An 18,266-nucleotide genomic window follows, 5' to 3' on the forward strand; every position below is an offset into this window, starting at 1 on the left:
CAGCCCCCGAGAAGAGCTGGCCGGCGGTGTGCCGCTCCCCTGCGGAAGTGGGGAATGTGGCCAGGGGGAACTGCCCTTCCACGGAGGTGGAAGGGATAGTAGCCAACCCGGGAAGAACCAGCAGCAAACCCGGGGAGGGCCGAGCAGACGAAAGAACAACGCAGGGTCCTGTGTCGTTCCTCCATGAAGAGGGGGAGCGACAAGGACAGAGGACCTGCATGGGAAGTAAGTGCACAGTGATTCCTGTTGTTAATTTAACAATTAATATGGTTATGTATGATGTCAGTGACCACCTGAGCCTCTTGACATGAGCTGCCAAGGTTATGGAAGCCTTTTGAATAGACAAACTGCATCAGCATCTAGAGGAGGCCATAAGCAAAGTGGAAGTTCTCTCCTCCCTTCAGAGAAAGTATACCCTTCTTTTTTTTATTTGACAGGTAGAGTTATAGACAGTGAGAGAGAGAGAGAGAGAGACAGAGAGAAAGGTCTTCCTTCTGTTGGTTCATTCCCCAAATGGCCACTATGGCGGTGCTGCACTGATCAGCAGCCTGGGCTTCTTCCTGGTCTCCCATGCGGGTGCAGGGGCACAAGCACTTGGGCCATCCTCCACTGCCCTTCTGGGCCATAGCAGAGAGCTGGACTGGAAGAGGAGCGACCGGGACTAGAACCTGGTGCCCATATGGGATGCTGGTGCTGCAGGCAGAGGATTAACCAAGTGAGCCATGTTGCTGTACCCATACCTCCTTCTTTCAAGAACACTTCTTTCTACTGGGGTCTCACAGAGATACTTCATGTAGAACATTTTTTGCCACAGTGTCTTGGTTTTCCATGCTTGAAATGCTCTCATGGGCTTTTCAGACAGACCAGGATGAGGTCAGAGGGCTACTTAAAGCAATTGTCATTCTATCAGTTTACTGTGTGGACTGCTTCCCATGTTGGAACACTCTCTCCTTTTTAATTCTATCTATTATTATTACCAGACACTTGATCCTATTTGTATGATCACTTCAACTCTTACTCCTATCTATATGTTCACATTATTAGTATGTTCACACTTATCATCACTTTAACACTGAAGATGGCATTTTTACCACCCAGCTTAATGTGATTTGAGTTCCCATGGCAAGTTTTTAAACTGTATCCTTAAAAGTAAATCCATAGGAATGTATGCAGAACTACACACCTATATAGTTACAAAATTCATCCTCCTCTTATTCTCACTCTTATTTTTTAGTAAAATCTATTTCCAATTGACTTTACACACATATAATTAACTATGTTAAGAGTTCAATATATAGTATGAAAAAAAAAACAAACTGTTCTCCTAAAATCAAGAAAGAGCTTTTGAAGTCATTGCTTCACAAAGAGTCAATTTCATTTCTACAGATTTCCTTTTAGGTGCTCTGTTAGTTATCAAAGATCACGGAAAACATACGTTATTTGTTTCTTTGGGACTGGCTTATTTTACTCAATATGATGTTTTCAAGATTCATCCATTTTGATGTAAATGACCACATTTCATTTTGTTTGTACTGTTGTGTGGTATTCCATAATTATTTCTCATAATTTCTTTATCCAGTTTTTAGTTGACAGACATTTAGGTTGATTCCATCTCTTCTTCTATTGTGAATTGAGCTGCAATAAACATGGGTGTGCAGACAACTCTTTTATTTATTGATTCAATTTCCCTTAGGTAAATTCACAAAAGTAGGATGGCTGCGTCATATGGTAGGATTATTTTCAGATTTATGAGGTATCTCCAAACTGTCCTCCATACTGACTATCAGTTTACATTTCTTTTTTTTTTTTTATTTATTTATTTTTTGACAGGCAGAGTGGACAGTGAGAGACAGAGAGAAAGGTCTTCCTTTTGCTATTGGTTCACCCTCCAATGCCCGCTGCAGCCGGTGTGCTGTGGCCAGTACAGCGCACTGATCTGATGGCACGAGCCAGGTGCTTATCCTGGTCTCCCATGGGGTGCAGGACCCAAGTACTTGGGCCATCCTCCACTGCACTCCTGGGCCACAGCAAAGAGCTGGCCTGGAAGAGGGGCAACCAGGACAGAATCCGGCGCCCCGACCGGGACTAGAACCCGGTGTGTCGGCACTGCAAGGCAGAGGATTAGCCTAGTGAGCCGCGGCGCTGGCCTATCAGTTTACATTTCAACCAACAGTAAATTAGGGTACCTTTTTCACCACATCCTTACCAGCATTTGTTGTTTGTTGATTTGCATGAAAGCCATTCTAACTGGGGTAAGATGAAACCTTCTTTTGGTTTTTATTTGCATTTCCCTGAAGGCTAGTGTTCCTGAACATTTTTTCATGTGTCTATTGAATATTTGGATTTTCGTTTTTGAAAAATGCCTTTTTAGATCTTTTCCCATTTCTTAACTGACTTGTTTGCTTATTTGTTATGGAGTTTCTTGATCTCTTTATATATTCTGATTATTAATCCTTTATCAGTTGCATAGTTGCAAATAATTTCTTCCATTCTTTCAGTTGCCTCTTCACTTTCCTGAGTGTTTCTTTCGCCATACAAAAACTTCTCAACTTCATGCAATCCCTTTAGTTAATCTTGGCTTTGACTGCCTGTGCCACTGGGGTCTTTTCCAAGAATTCTTGCCTATGCCAATGTCTTGAAGAGTCTTCCCAAAGCTCTCAAATAATTTGATGGTGTCATGTCATAGATTTAGATCATTAATCCATGTTGAGCGGATTTTTGTGTAAGGTGTAAGGTAGGGGTCTTTCTTCATACTTCTGAATGTGGAAATCCAGTTTTCCCAGCACCAGCACCATTTGATGAATAAACTGTCCTTGCTCCAGGGATTGGTTTTAGCTCCTTGGTTAAATATAATTTGGTTGTAAATGTTTGTATTGATTTCTGGTGATTCCATTCATTTCCATTGGTATATCCATCTCTTTTTGTACTAGTTCCAGGCCATTTTGATTATAACTGCCTTGTAGTATATCTTGAAATCTGATATTGTTATGCCTCCAACTTTGTTTTTGTTGTATAAAATTGCTTTAGCTTTTCGAGGTCTCCTGTGCCTCCATATGAATTTTGGCATATTTTTTCTATATCTGAGAAGAATGTCAGGTATTTTGATTGGTATCACACTGAATCTGTAAATTGCTTTGGGAAGAATGGACATTGTAATGATATTGATTCTTCAAATCCATGAACATGGAAGATTTTTCCATTTTTTTGTATCTTATTTTATTTCTTTCTATAATGTTCTCATCATAGAGGTCTTCAACATACACAGTTAAATTTATTCCGAGGTATTTGATTTTTTTGTAGCTATTGTGAATGGGATTGATAAAAGTTCTTTCTCAGCTATGGAATTGTCTGGGTATACAAAGTCTATTGATTTTTGTGTATTGATTTTATATATTGCTACTTTACCAAACTTTTCTATGAGTTCCAATAGTCTATTGGTGGAGTCTTAGATACCCTAAACATAGGATCATGTGATCTGCAAATAGGGATAGTTTGACTCTGTCTTTCCAAATTTGTATCCCTTTGGTTTCTTTTTCATTCCCAATGGCTCTGGATAAAACTTCCAGGATAATATTGCATAGCAATGGTGAGAGTGGGCATTCTTGTCTGATTATGGAGTTCAGTAGGAATGCTTCCAACTTTTCCACATTCAATAGAATGCTTGCCATGGTTTTGTCATAAGTTGCTTTATTTTTGATACTGTTCCTTATATACCCAATTTGCTTAGAGTTTTCATTGTAAAAGTGTGTTATATTTTATCAAATTCTTTCTCTGCATCTATTGAGATAATCATATGGTTTTTGTTCTGCAGTTGCTTAATATGATGTATCACATTGATTGATTTGTGAATATTGAACCATCCCTGCATACCAGGGATAAATCCCACTTGGTCCATGTGGATGATCTTTCTGATGTGTTGGTGGATTTGACTGGCTAGTATTTTATTGAGGATTTATACATTTATGTTCATCAGGGAAATTGATCTGTAGTTCTCTTTCTATGTTGCATCTTTTTCAGGTTTAGGGATTAAGGTGATGCAGGATTCACAGAAAGATTTTGGAGGATTCCCTCCCTTTTTATTGTTTTGAATAATTTGAGAAGAATTGGTGTTAGTTCTTCTTGTAGAATTCTGCAGTGAAACCATCTGGCCCTGGGCTTTTATTTGTGGGGGCAGGGGGAGGTTATCATTGCTACTTATTCAGTTTCCACTTTCATTATGCGTTTGTTGAAGTTTTCTATGTTTTCATGGCTCAATTTAGGTTTGTTTTATGTGTCCAGGTTTCCATTTGTTGTCATACAGCTCTCTGTAGTAATTTCTGATTATTCTTTTTTTTTCTGTGTTGTTGTTACATTTCCTTTTTTATCTATAATTTTATTGATTTGTGACTTATCTCTCCTTTTTTGAGTTAGTTGCGACAATGGTTTGTTTGTCAATTATGCTTTAAAAAAAACAAGCTCTTTGTTTTGTTGATTTTTTTGGTTTCAATTTTGTTGATTTCTTCTCTAATTTTAATTATTTATAATCTTTGACTAATTTTGTGTTTGGTTTGCTGTTGTTTTTCTAGATCCTGAGATGCCTTGATAGCTCATTTTTTGGTGCCTTTCCTGTTTCTTGATGTAGCCACCAATTGCTGTAAACTTTCCTCTTAACATTGCTTTTGCTGAATCTGGTAAGTTTTGATATGTTGAATTGTCATCTTCAGTTTTTGTCAGAAATTTTTTTATTTCTCTTTTGATCTCTTCTATGACCCACTGTTCATTCAGGATGCTGTTTCAGTCTCCATGTTTTTGCATATGTTCAAGAGAATTCCCAAGTTGCTGATTTCCAGCTTCATTCCACTGTGGTCCGAGAATATGCATAGTATGATTTCAATATTTTTTTTTAAATTTTCTGACTTGCTTTATGGCCTACCAAGTGGTCAATCCTAGAGAAAGTACCATACACTGCTGAGAAGAGTTTGTACTGCAACTGTAGGATGAAAAGTTCTGTAGGTATCTTTTAGGTCCATTTGGTCTATGTGTTCAAAACTGTGCCATTTCCTTAATTATTTTTCTATCTGTTTGATTTGTTCATTGCAGAATGAGATATTGAAATCTCTCATTACTATTGCATTTGAGTCAATGTCTCCTTTGGATCCTTTAAAATTTCTTTTAAATAGCCAGGTGCCCTGTGATTAGGTGTGTATATATAATAGTGAACTGTTCTTGTTGAATTGATCCTGTAATCATTACATAGTTTCCTTCTCTGTCTCTTTTGACAATTTTTGTGTTAAAGTCTACTTTGTATGATATTTGGATGGCTATACCAGCTCTTTTTGGTTTATGTTAGCACGGAATATGTTTTTCCATTCTTTTACTTTCAGGCTGTGTGAATTTTGTTGATGAGATGTGTTTCTTGTAGGTAGCAAATAGATGGATTTTTTTAATCCATTTAGCCAATAATGTCTTTTAACTGCAGAGTTGAGGCCATTTACATTCAAGGTGACTATTGATAAATAATGACTGTCCTGTCATTTCTCGAAAAATATTCCTATTTTTTACTTTGAGTTTACTTTGTGCTTTTACTGGGAGATTTTATTCTTTTACATTATTTCATAGTAATGACCGTGTTTCTGTGTGCAGCACATTCTTAAGCATCTTTTGCAGGACTGGACAGGTGGTGACAAATTATTTCATTTTCTATTTGTTATGGAAGGTCTCTATTTCACCTCCATTCATAAATGAGAGTTTTGTAGGCTATAGTATATTGTGCTGACAGTTTTTTTCTCTTAAGGCTTAGAATATATCTCACCATTCTCTCCTTGCCAGTAGGGTTTCTGATGAGAAGTCCTCTGTGAGTCTATTTAGAAATCCTCTGAAAGTAATTTGGCATTTCTCTTGTGAACATTTTAGAATATTTTCTTTATGTTTTACTGTGGTGAGTTTGATTATAATGTGTCATCGTTAAGATCTTTCTGATTGTATCTATTAGGAATTCTACGTGCTTCCTGTACTTGGATGTTCCTTTCCAATTTAGGGAAGTTTTCTGTTATTATTTCACTAAAAAGGCCTTCTAATCCTTTCTCTCTTTCCACGTCTTCAGGAACTTCTAGAACACTATGTTGGGTTATTTTGGGTCATTTGGTAGTATTCTGTAGATTACCAACAGTGTTTTTTGGTTTTCTAATTTCTTCTAGTTTCTAGTCTGACTGTATAATTTCCTGTACTTTCACTTCTAAGTTGGTTACTCTTTCTTCTACTTCACAAATTCTGTTGTCAAAGCTTTCCACTGCGTTTTTATTTATTTTATTGAATTCTTCATTTCCAATAGTTTATGTAGATTTATCTTTAAGATCTCAATTTCATTGGAGAAATGTTCTTTCATGTCATGTATGGATTTCATTAGTTCATGCATTTGCTTCTGATTACTTCTATATAATCTTATGATCAATTTTTTGAATTCCATTTCTGCCATTTTTTCAATTTCATCATCTTCACAATTTAGTATTGAAGTGTTGTATTCTTTGGGAGGTATCATGTTGTCTTCCTTATTCTTGTTTCTTGAATCTATGTGTTTGTTATTCAGCATTTGTGGAGATACTCTCTGCTTTCTCCTTTTTTCCCCTGTGGTGGCTTTTATCTTAGTACTATGTATCTGTATATTAGTGGAGTTTTTGCTTTCAGTGAATATCTAGAGATGTATCGTGGGTGTGGCCAGGGAGCTCCTTTTGGTTCTACAGGGTGAAGAGTATGTCTAATGTGACACACACAGGTAAATCTCCTTTTTTTTTTTTTTAATCAGAGGGGAGATTTATTCTGCTTAGCTGAGCTCCTCTCCTCAAAAAAAACAAGTGCCTGAGCACTAGTCCAAGTCAGTATAATATTCATCTGCTCTGCCCCAAGGACAACACAAGGGATGTGTGCAGTCTTCAGTGTAAGCTTGGATTCCCCAGCAATGTTCCTCACCATGTTACCAGGGAACCCTGATTGTGTGGAGCTTCCCACAGTGACTGCCCAATGTCCCAGCCACACTGTGTGCCCTCCCACACAGCCTCAGTTTTTTCATAGCACTGGCACACAAGCCTCCCACAGTCACAAGCACCCAGCCTCCTCTCAGTTCTCACCACCATACTCAGGAGTCTTCACTCAACTGGTTGCTGAGCACAGGCATGGGCATGAGTTGGTGCAGCTGTTATGGATGTTCAAAAGGGTACCCACTCTATTGGCTTCTTACAGTATGCCATTGAAGGGTGATTTGGAAGAGAGAAATGTGCCCCTCCCTTTTTTTTTCTTCTCTAGTTTGGCAGGTACTCTATACCTCATGGGGCTCCAAGCCTGATTTCCTCTAGGCTCTTTCTGCAGCTTTATTGCTAGTGGCTTGGGCTGCTGTAGTCTGGTCTCACCTCATTCTCTAATGCTGGTGCTGAAATGCTCTGGTGCTGGGATCTTGAGTTGTGGGCATCCATGCCCTCCACGTAGGTCCACTGTGTCCCTCCAATTTGTGTAGAGTTGCCTCTGCTGTTGTCTCCCTAACTTTTCCCTGAGACTGCATGCTCCACTTTTTTTTAAACTATCTTCTCCTAGACTAGAGCAGTAAGCTCCCTCCCTACTACACCATCTTAATAGCACATCTTTATGTTTCATTTGTCATCCCAGAGTGCTGATAAATTCTTTCAACTTCTGCTTTTTTTAGATCTGTATTTCACCTTCACTCATAAAGGAAAACTCTGTGGGCACAGTATTCTGCCTTGTCGTTTTTTTTTTTTTTTTCTCATATACAACTCTAGTTAAAAGTTGCATCTTGTATCATTATTTCAATATGTGTGGTTTTAATGATTCATTTCAGATTCTTCCCTGTCAGTTATTATGAGAGGGTGATTCCTGTGCAGTTTTATAGCAATAAATAAAAAAAAAAAATGTGTAGTGAGCATTTCCTTTTTGTGGACTGTTGAAAGAATTACTTCAACTGTCTGAAATAGGTGATAGCTTTTTTTTTTTTTAATTGCTAATCTCATGTAGTATTATCAAAATCACTTCCCTTATAGAATGGTGCTGAAGTAATGACTAATTTTGCTTGGTTGGTATTGTTATTGTCTAAACTTAAAAACAGGTGATAATAAGAGGCAGAAATAACTACCATTTTAATGATTGATATAATGTTTCAATTTTTCCTAAATGTGTCCCATGGACATCATAGAGTTATTTGGCTTCAATCTTCAAATAATTTGATAAAGCAGTAGATGTATTAGCTTTTCACAGGTTGCTATTTTCTATTTTCTCCTCATGATATAACATACTGATAAGCTCACAATTTTCACTGTGACAATGAACTAGAGCTACAATCTATTGGGTTTGTTAAAATATTTGCTACAAAAGTGATTTAATGTATATTTTTAAAGTACAACATTGTTCTAGCAACTTTTGCTTACAAAAACACCTTGAGATTTAACTTTGTTTTCCTCAATTCCGAAGGAATGATTTAGAATGAAGTTTTAAATTGCTAATATTTATACTTAATAAAATAAAAAAGCTTTACAATTTAAACATTCAATTTCTTTATATTTAAACACCTTCTTTTCAAATTAATTCTTCTCAGTAATTCTCAAGAGGTTTGAATTGAGATCAATCTTCTAAGGAGATGCCTTATTCATGCAAAGCAAAACTGCACACTAAGCTCCACTTCCTAGTGATCTGTGCTGCTTTCTTTCTAATACTAGATATTTCTGTCTATTTTAATTCCATCTTGGCTGAAATACAAAATGATGAAAGCTAAGCAGATGGTTGTCACAAACAGAGGAAAACAAATAAAATTTATGGGAAAATTTCCAGTCTGTTAGCAGACAAAGGAATTAGTTATCAAACTCATTGAATTGTTCATGAATATTACATATTAGACCCTTCATATAACATGTGGAAAAGAATCCTATCAGTGAACTCAAGCAATTTATAAAATATTTAACTGAATTCCTAATATGACTCTTTGTAATTAGTTAGCAAATGTCAATGTATTCCAATGTTTTTCTTCTCAGTAGGCTAAAGGAAACTATATATAACAATGGAATGAATTAAGAAATGAATAGCTTATGCCTATCTTTGTATTGTTAGGTAGTCTTTGCTTTGAACTAAACAGAATAACCCATTCAATTAAATTTTAGGAGGAAAAGACATATTTGTTTAGTAAGTTGGAAAGATTGGATGGGGGAGACTGAGTTTTTGATTATCTTTATTCCTAAGACAACTTATTCCTAATGTAAATGAATTCATCTCTTGAACTCCAACTTTATAGAAAGATGAGAAAATGAAACAGAACATTATATGTGTTCAAAATCTGGAAGAGAAATAAGATATTTCAATAGTTGGTTTTATATGCTATGATTTCTTGAGAACTTTCTTCTATTTTAGTATAGAGGGCATGGATAAATTGAATTAATACAGATATTTCTGATACTTAAAGTAATCTAAATAACTTCAAAATTACTGAGTTCTCAAGATATTCTAAAATAAAAAATCACTTTTAAATTCTCATCAAGTATGTCAATATTTTAACATAAAACAAATGTAAACATCCAGCATGAAACCACTTCACACACAAGTGGGCTACCCTCAATATTAACAAGGTCATTCCAAGTCCTCTCTCCATTCTCAGACAAATCTAAGTGAGCAAATGTTGTGAAATAGTTTTACCTCTTTACTATAAGCAGAGTTGGGTGTGAAGTAATAATTATTTAGGACTGTTAATTAAATATATTGATCTAAAAGAGGAAAGGGGGCATGAGTATAGATAGTCAAACTTACTTCAAGTCCCTTTAGAATACAGTACAAAATTATGACATATTTTAGAATCCTTATTGTATTACTCTATTTTATAGATACCTATATAAAATGTACAGAATATACTTTATATTTATTTTATGATATGAAAATCAATATAACTAAATGAAATTATAATGAATATTATATATAAAATACTATATGTGTGTGTGTGTGTGTGTGTGTACTACAAAGATTGAGAGGGGTGCTGTTGAGAAATTTTTTGGAATATATGACCAGTTTTTCCTTAGGGTTAAGCTTTTCCATACACAGAGAGATCAATGGATTCCAGCAATATTTTAGTGGCCCCCTTGAACTCACCCACAAACTGGAGTGTGCCAGGGCTTCTCTTTTTATCAGAAGCTGTTATTAGATTGACTCACTGAGCATTCCATGCCAGAAAAAAATTCTCAAATTTTGGCCTAAGTAAACTTTGACAATTTTGTATTCTTTTTGCTAAGTTGCTACTGTAATTCATTGTTTCATACGTGGTGACACTCTAAATCCAAGAGTAAGGTGATGCCAGTTTTGATTCCTTCTGAGGGCTATGAACAAGAATCTACTCCATATCTTTCTCTTAGCTTTGGTGGGGTGCTCTTAATCTTTGACAGTCCTTAGCTTATAGATGTATGACCCTGATCTCTGACTTAAAATTTTTAAGGAATTTTACCAGTGTTTGTGTCTGTGTCCAAATTTCTCTTTTGATAGGGCCATCATTCATATTGATTTATATCTTATCCTAGTAACCTAATTTTAGAATTTATTATGTCTATAAACACCTTGTTTTTAAGTAAGGTCACATTTTTGAGATATTCATGTTAGACTTTCAACATATCTTTTTGAGGGAACACATTTCAACCCATAACAGGGTCTTGGATTTCAGGGACATCAGAAGTCCCTCTGAATTCTGTTTCTTCCAACATGTTTGCCAAAACTATGAAGATGCAAAGGTAGTTTGGTGCTGCCTGTTCCTATTTTGTGATCATTATATCAACACTTTGAAGAGGTTGTCTGCATACCTTTTCTACTTGTATTTTTTTGCAGGCTATTTTGAGATTCAATGACTATAACACCAACACCCTACTCTTGGCCTCTATGTTACATTTTAGTCAAACTGAACACTACAAATTATTTTATTTTTAAGAATTAGATTTTAAGTTCTGGAAAGTTTTTAATCATTGTCTTTATAGTTAATTTTTGTTTCCTCTAGGCTTCCTGTAAATTATTTTGGAAAATCTACAATTACTGATAGAAGGTATTTGAATTATCCTCCTTATTTGTAACTTCTTTTTTTTTTTTTTTTTTTTTTTTTTTCAGGCAGAGTGGTGGACAGTGAGAGAGAGAGACAGAGAGAAAGGTCTTCCTTTGCCGTTGGTTCACCCTCCAATGGCCGCCGCGGCCGGCGCGCTGCGGCCGGCGCACTGCGCTGATCCGATGGCAGGAGCCAGGAGCCAGGTGCTTTTCCTGGTCTCCCATGGGGTGCAGGGCCCAAGCACCTGGGCCATCCTCCACTGCACTCCCTGGCCACAGCAGAGGGCTGGCCTGGAAGAGGGGCAACCAGGACAGAATCCGGCGCTCCGACCGGGACTAGAACCCGGTGTGCCGGCACTGCTAGGCGGAGGATTAGCCTAGTGAGCCGCGGCGCCGGCCTGTAACTTCTTTTATCCAGTTTACGTGCAAGTAGATTGGAAAAAAAATCTCTCTTGAGATAGTATCTTCTTTTCAGTTTGTTGAGACCATCATTTATTCTATAATTCCAGTTATTACATTTTCATGATCCACATAATCTTTTTAGCTTACATCCTGATATCTAAGAATGTTTGTAGCTATTATTTAGACCCACCATTTGAGAATTAATAATAAGTTAACTTTCTTCCACATAGTAATCTGTCTCTTTTCTTCAATGTGCTGTTTCTTGTTTTGTAACATTGGGTTTACACTTCATGGCATTGCATTTTTATTTTTTTTTTTAGAATTCAAAGGTAAGTTTATTTTGAGGCAGCAAAACTTTAAAATCCATGTATATAATGGCATTGTATTTCTTGATGCATTTTATAATTTTTGTTTGAGTTACAAATTTGTGTGAAAGGTTTTCAAGTCTCTGTTCATTGGGTTTATTATTGTATTATTTATTTTATTTCTTTGAGAGAGAGAGAGATATTGAAATACTTCTCATCTGCTGGTTCATTCTGCAAATTCCTGCAACAGCTTAGTCTGTCTATCCCAAGCCAAAGTCAGGATCCAGGAACTCAATCTAGGTCTCCCACATAGGTGGCAAAGGTCCAATTACATAAGCCATCAAGTAATAGCTCCCACAATGTGTACTACCAGGATGCTGTAATCAGGAGCCAAACTGGGACTCAAAAGCATGCACTTGGAAATGGGATATGGAGATCTAAAGTGGAGTTATAACCACTGCACCAATGCCAGCACCTGTTTAATAGTTTTTCTTATTTTTTTATTTTTATTTTATTTTATTTTATTTTTTTTGACAGGCAGAGTGGACAGTGGGAGAGAGAGACAGAGAAGAAGGTCTTCCTTTTTCCATTGGTTCACCCCCCAATGGCCGCTGCTGCTGGAGCGCTAATCTGAAGCCAGGAGCCTGGTGCTTCTCCTGGTCTCCCATGGGGTGCAGGGCCCAAGCACCTGGGCCATCCTCACTGACTTCCTGGGCCATAGCAGAGGGCTGGCCTGGAAGAGGGGCAACCAGGACAGAATCCAGCGCCCTAACTGGGACTAGAACTCCGGGGTGCCGGCGCCACAGCCAGAGGATTAGCCTATTGAGCTGCGGCGCCGGCCTGTTTAATAGTTTTCATCTGTTTTTCCATCTCAATGTTTTTGGAGTTCATACCTGTAAAATAAATCTTATATCACAGCTTAAGTCCAGAGGCTGGTACTGTTCCTAATTTTTAATTTATTTCTTTTTTTTCTGGATATAAGCAACTATACACACATGCACACTCGCACACACACATATATCTGAATGCTCAGTGAATGGTAGCGATCTTTTCTCTCCTATGTATGAATCATTACATAGCCATACTCTATCTGAAGCATAGAGCTACAAGTAATATTCTGAACTTTATTTGATTCACTTAGGTACAAGATAAACTTAAACACAAAATAAGGTCTTTGAAATCTGAGCCTTCCATTCACTTACCCACAAAATCACAGCTTTGATAGGACCATGTGTCTTCAGTGGCAATGTAGAAGCATGGATTTTCTTTTAGTGCACATTACAAAAATGTTCATCTTCTGTTTACACAGAAATGTATTATAATAGTCTTTTTACTAATTTTATCTCTTATGAATATGTTTGAAACAGATTTTTGAGTCTCAAAGTGTTAACGCTTTCATGCTGTCTCTAAATTCCAAAATATTTAAGGTATTGGAAAGACACTCACTAGTCACTAAACAAATATAGAAATTTTGCTTTTAAAAGTTGGCTTGAGACAGGTGCTGTCATAACAGTTAAGTTGCACTTAGGATACCCACCACTCTTATCAGAGTGGCTGATTGCAAATCTGTCTCTGCTTCCAATTCCAGCTTCCCGCTGGTACACACCATGGGAGGCAGCAGGTGATGGCTTAAGTTGGGTCCCTCCCACTGAGTGGCATACTCAGCTTCAGTCTGTGGCTCCCATCTTTAGTCTGGCCCACACTTGGTTGTTGCAAGTCTTTGGAAAGAGAATCAATGAATACAGGGATGATTTCTCTCTCTCTCTCAATGAATACATGGATGATTCATCTCTCTCTCTCTCCTTCTCACTCTCTCTCTCTCCCCCAATGAATACCTGGATTATTTCTCCCTCTTTTCTCTCTCTCTTTCTTCCCCTCCCTCTATCTCTCTTTCCCTCCCTCACTCTCTCCTTTCTTCTGAAATAAGTCAATAAATAAATAACACAATTTTCAAACTAAATAAAAGTTGGTTCCGATAACCACAGACCAATTATTTATCCCAGGAGAAATCAAAACAGGATCTGTTCTTACATATAAAGCATATCTTCAATTATGGTCCTAGGTCTGATTATGTCTGTGTCTCAGCAAAGTTTCAGGAGGGAGAGGTATTCTTCCAATTAGTTTAAAAACCAGATTGTCCATTTCTTCTTCTCAGGAAGGCACAGAACCGGCAAAGGCAGATATAAAACAAACCCCTTCCCAAGTAGACACCATAGAGATGAGAAAATTTCTTTCTTCTCCAGGTCACTTGCCCAGATGGATCACCACATGCATCCTAAATACTCTTTCTTTGATTAATGAGTCACTTGGCACAACCAAACATGGCTTAGTCATAGTTTCAGGAATGAAATCCTTAAAAGACCATTCTTATATTTGGGCATTTGAAAGGTCACAGCGCAGAAATCTGGCTCCACATGAATTTTTCAAGAATATTATCATAAACTTGATACTATTACTAAATTTTTGAAAGTATCAATTTGTCTTCAGGCTTTGACTTATAACTCACAAAATAGCTTTCTAGTTTTAAACAGTATCATCTTTAGATTATGGAGCCCATACTATCTGTCTGCTACATTATCATGAAATTATACTTTTTGTATAATGTTGGTTCTTAAAATCAATTTTGATATAAAAGTGAAAATTTAAAGTTATTTCCCCTAAAATTGCATTGTGGTAAATCAATGGCAGTATCTGCCAAGGTAATCAGAAACGTCAAGTTTAATTTTAACATGCTTGAAGCATTTATTTAACCATCTGTCTACCTCCCTCAGCAATAAAGAAAAAAATTAAAAGAAAGCTGTGGATATCAGTGTGAATCACAGAAGATAAGAACAGGCCTTCAACAAAAGTTTCTTTTATTGCTTCAAAAATACACTGTAGGCTAACCTGACTCTAAATCATAGGACTAAACCACTGGAGCAACTCACAAGCAGAAAACATACTAATATTGAACCAAAGCCCATAGTGTATATATCAGAACCATTGGCTAAAAAAGGATCGCACAGGTTCTTTAGTTTATATTTTAGTCTTACAAAATGACTGAACCTAGTCCTGAACCAGTATCCTGAATATTCACATTGGTCATAGAGCAAACCATATTTCACTAGCTTATATAAAAGCAGTCATTTTTACAAGCCTGTTATTCTTACAGGGATGATGTTTTATGAAAAAATTGTTTTATAGTTGATACACATCACAGAATTTTCCATTATATAAATAAAACTGACTGCAGGAAAAGTTCAATTTAAGTTAATCCACTTAGAAAAGGAAATCTAGCTGTACATTAAATAATTTTAATACTTTAATTTGCATTTGTCTTACAAAATAGAATGAAAATTAGTGAAAATAAGTAAAGATCATTATTTATTTAACAAACTTCAGGTTAGTACAGCAATGTGCTAGTTTTATGAAAACTAACATTTTCATTTATATATAATGTTTCTACCAAATCTTTAAGTGGTATGATAACCTGAACTTCACATTTGACTTTCACAAAAATGCATGAATATCTGAAACCTAATTCAGTTTTCTAATGGATTCTTAATCTTTCACTGTCCATGTTAACCATTGCAGTACTTACCTTTTTATTTATTTGTAACTATTTCACTATGTTTATTTGTTTAACTGCATAGGCTTTAGATAATGCCACTAGTATGCCATCTATTTACTTGTTGTTTCTCAACCTCAAACTGCTAGGCTGAGTCTCAAATGAGAAGGAGCCTATGCTGGAGTCTTTCTCTGGGCACTCCTGGTAGGAAACAGTGGCAGGAAATCACAAGGTTAAGAAAAGAGAGAAACTTCTGTCTAATATTTATGTAAGTTTGAATTGTTGCTGTGGGGGAAGCTGAATCCGGAGAGGCCTAGAGGAATCTTCCTGAGCCTGCCTTGAATTTGAAAACCTGTCTTTATGTTTCAAATCCCTGGTAGCAAACACCCCAGCCCCAGGGCGCTTCTGCCTAAGGATCATTAAGGTGGTATAATGAATAGGAGTGGTTAAGACCCTTTTACATCACAATACCCCACCCCTTGCCTGCATCTGCTCATCTGCTCTGTACCATCCTCTGTACCTCAGCTATATATACACCTCCCTTTTACAATAAAGTGAGACCCTGCCCCTGCTTCGACTGGGCTCCACACCGCCTGAGCCTGATCCCCACCCCCCCTCCGTTTAGGGAAGGCTGAGTGGCGGGTGGTGCACTTCCCCTCCTTGGTCAAGGCAAGCTACAGGCAGCCTGCGTAATTCTCTAGCGGTGGCAAGGAACAGTCACCGCATGTTGCCTTGTGGCTACAGAGGCTAAGATAGTCTTGGATCCCAGAATCCTGAGCAGATGCACACACATGTTTTCTCTTCATGCCCTAGTTATTGCTGGACATGTTTGGCTGGATCCAACACAAATATAACAATGTCTCCCAATATAATAGTTTCTAATTATTACCTTTCCTTTCTTTTTATTCCATTAATGACCCCTTATTTTCCCCTTGCTCTTGTAGAATGTTTAGTAACTTTGAAAAAAGTCCACTGGTATATCTTCTACCGGTCTGAAATGAGCAGTATGATGTCTATTTTTTGGATGATGCCCTCACTAAAACAAGGACCAAACTAGTGATGGTAGTGAACAGTGGTAAAGCCTCATGTTAAACATTGCAGATTTGGAGTAGACACTCGTTGTTCAATCCAGGTCTCAAGTGGGTGGCACGTATCCAACAGCAGAAATTTATTTCCAACAGCTCTTGAGTTCAAGATGCCACCATGATCACAATCCGCAGAGCCCTCTTCCTGTTTTGCAGGATATCACTTTGCCATTGTGTCCTCACATGGTGGGCAGCAGAGAACGCAAGCAAGCTCCCTCCATCATCAAGGCTCTACCCTCATCACCTGACTACACCTCAATGCCTCAACTACTGATGGTATCCCAAAGGGTATTGGGGGAAAGCAAACACTGCCTCCCGTGTTTGCTCTTGGTCTGATTTTTTTCTGTCCTCCGGCACCTATTTTTCCACTGCCTTAATAAGTCATTTAGAACTATGACACTGGAGTCCAAGCTATACTGGCCTTGTCTTTTCTGTTTTCATAACAGACAAGCAAGTGAAAATGTTCTAACATATTCTTCCCAGACAACTTCTACCTCAGTCGCTCCTCAAAGAATAACTGCCATCAGTGAGGGTGATGTCATGTGTCCCTCTCTTCCCTCTCAGAACACACCAACACAAGATCAAGAACTGACAAAAAGCCTTAGAGAGAAACAGGACATGCTTAACTTAAGTCCAATGAAGTTGAATCTCAAAACCATGTTAGTGTTTTCTCTAAGTCCAAGATAGAAAATCCCTCATGGATTCAGAACATTTGTTTTCTCTGTTCCTTAGAAAGAATAGTACATTGACTTTCTATGGCTGTTAACAAATAATGACAAATTGTGCAATGAATTAGTCTGAAACTTTCTGTGGCCTCAAGCAACAGGCCGCAGTTTGGCTGATTTCTGGGGCCCAGAGTTTCTCTTGAGTTTTGAGTGCAGATGTTGGCCAAAGCTGCAGGGTTCCAGAGGTTTGCTGAGGGCTGGGGCATAAGCATTCTAAGTTACTCACAGAGCTAATGAAGAGATGTCAGCCTCTTTCATTGGTTGTTCTGCAAAACCTTCAGACCCTCACACTGTGGGCTTACAACCTGACTGTTAGGAATTGACCAGGGGTTTGCCTTCCCAAATTTATGCATATATTTGAATCCCAAAGTCTTACATGGTTTAATGGTTAGTGCTGATGATTGAGAGATTATATTGGAGGCTTGATAAATTATGACTTCTGAATATCACACATTTGCAAAGTGATTGAATTGGATTAGGTTGCTAAGGTTGAATCCCATGATCAAGTCACTGTGAGAAACTTCTCACAGTGATTTGATCAGCCCTTGTCCTGAATGTTGGTGAACAACTTAATACTTTATTGCTTTTAGTATTTTTTGTTCTAGTTAATACTATTGGTTGAACTCTTTGATTAACACACAATTATTCGTAGGTGTTTAAATTTAACTGAAAAGTGACCCCTGTTAAATATAAGAGTGGGAATAAGAGAGGGAGGAGATGTAAAATTTGGGACATGCTCAATAGGACTTGCACCAAATGGTAGAGTTAGAAACATGCCAGGGGATTCCAATACAATCCCATCAAGGTGGCATGTACCAATGCCATCTCACTAGTCCAAGTGATCAATTTCAGTTCAGAATCAGCCCTTAAGGCATTCGGCTCTGGCTGAAGAGCCCATGAGAGTATTTTAGGCATGGAAAGCCAAGACCCTCTGGCAAACAAACAAACAAACAAAAAACATAAATGAAATATCTCTGTGAGTGAGATCCCAGTGGAAAAAACGGGCCATCAAAGAAGGAGGTACTTTTCTCTGAAGGGAGGAGAGAACTTCCAGTTTGACTATGGCCTTGTCTAATATCAGAGTCAGCGAACTCAAAAGGCTTCCATAGCCTTGGCAACTCATGACAAGAGCCTAGGATGATTACTGATGCCATAAACAAGA

General features: G+C 37.5%; 1 pseudogene; it reads left to right on the forward strand.

Moving 5' to 3' along the window:
• LOC100343232 (nucleolar and spindle-associated protein 1-like) overlaps nucleotides 1-18,266 on the forward strand; it is a 77,205-nt pseudogene that overhangs the window by 26,451 nt on the left and 32,488 nt on the right.

Source organism: Oryctolagus cuniculus, chromosome 8 (genome assembly GCF_051225735.1).
Source record: "Oryctolagus cuniculus isolate XC-2025 breed Fujian yellow rabbit chromosome 8, ASM5122573v1, whole genome shotgun sequence".
Lineage (NCBI taxonomy): Eukaryota > Metazoa > Chordata > Mammalia > Lagomorpha > Leporidae > Oryctolagus > Oryctolagus cuniculus.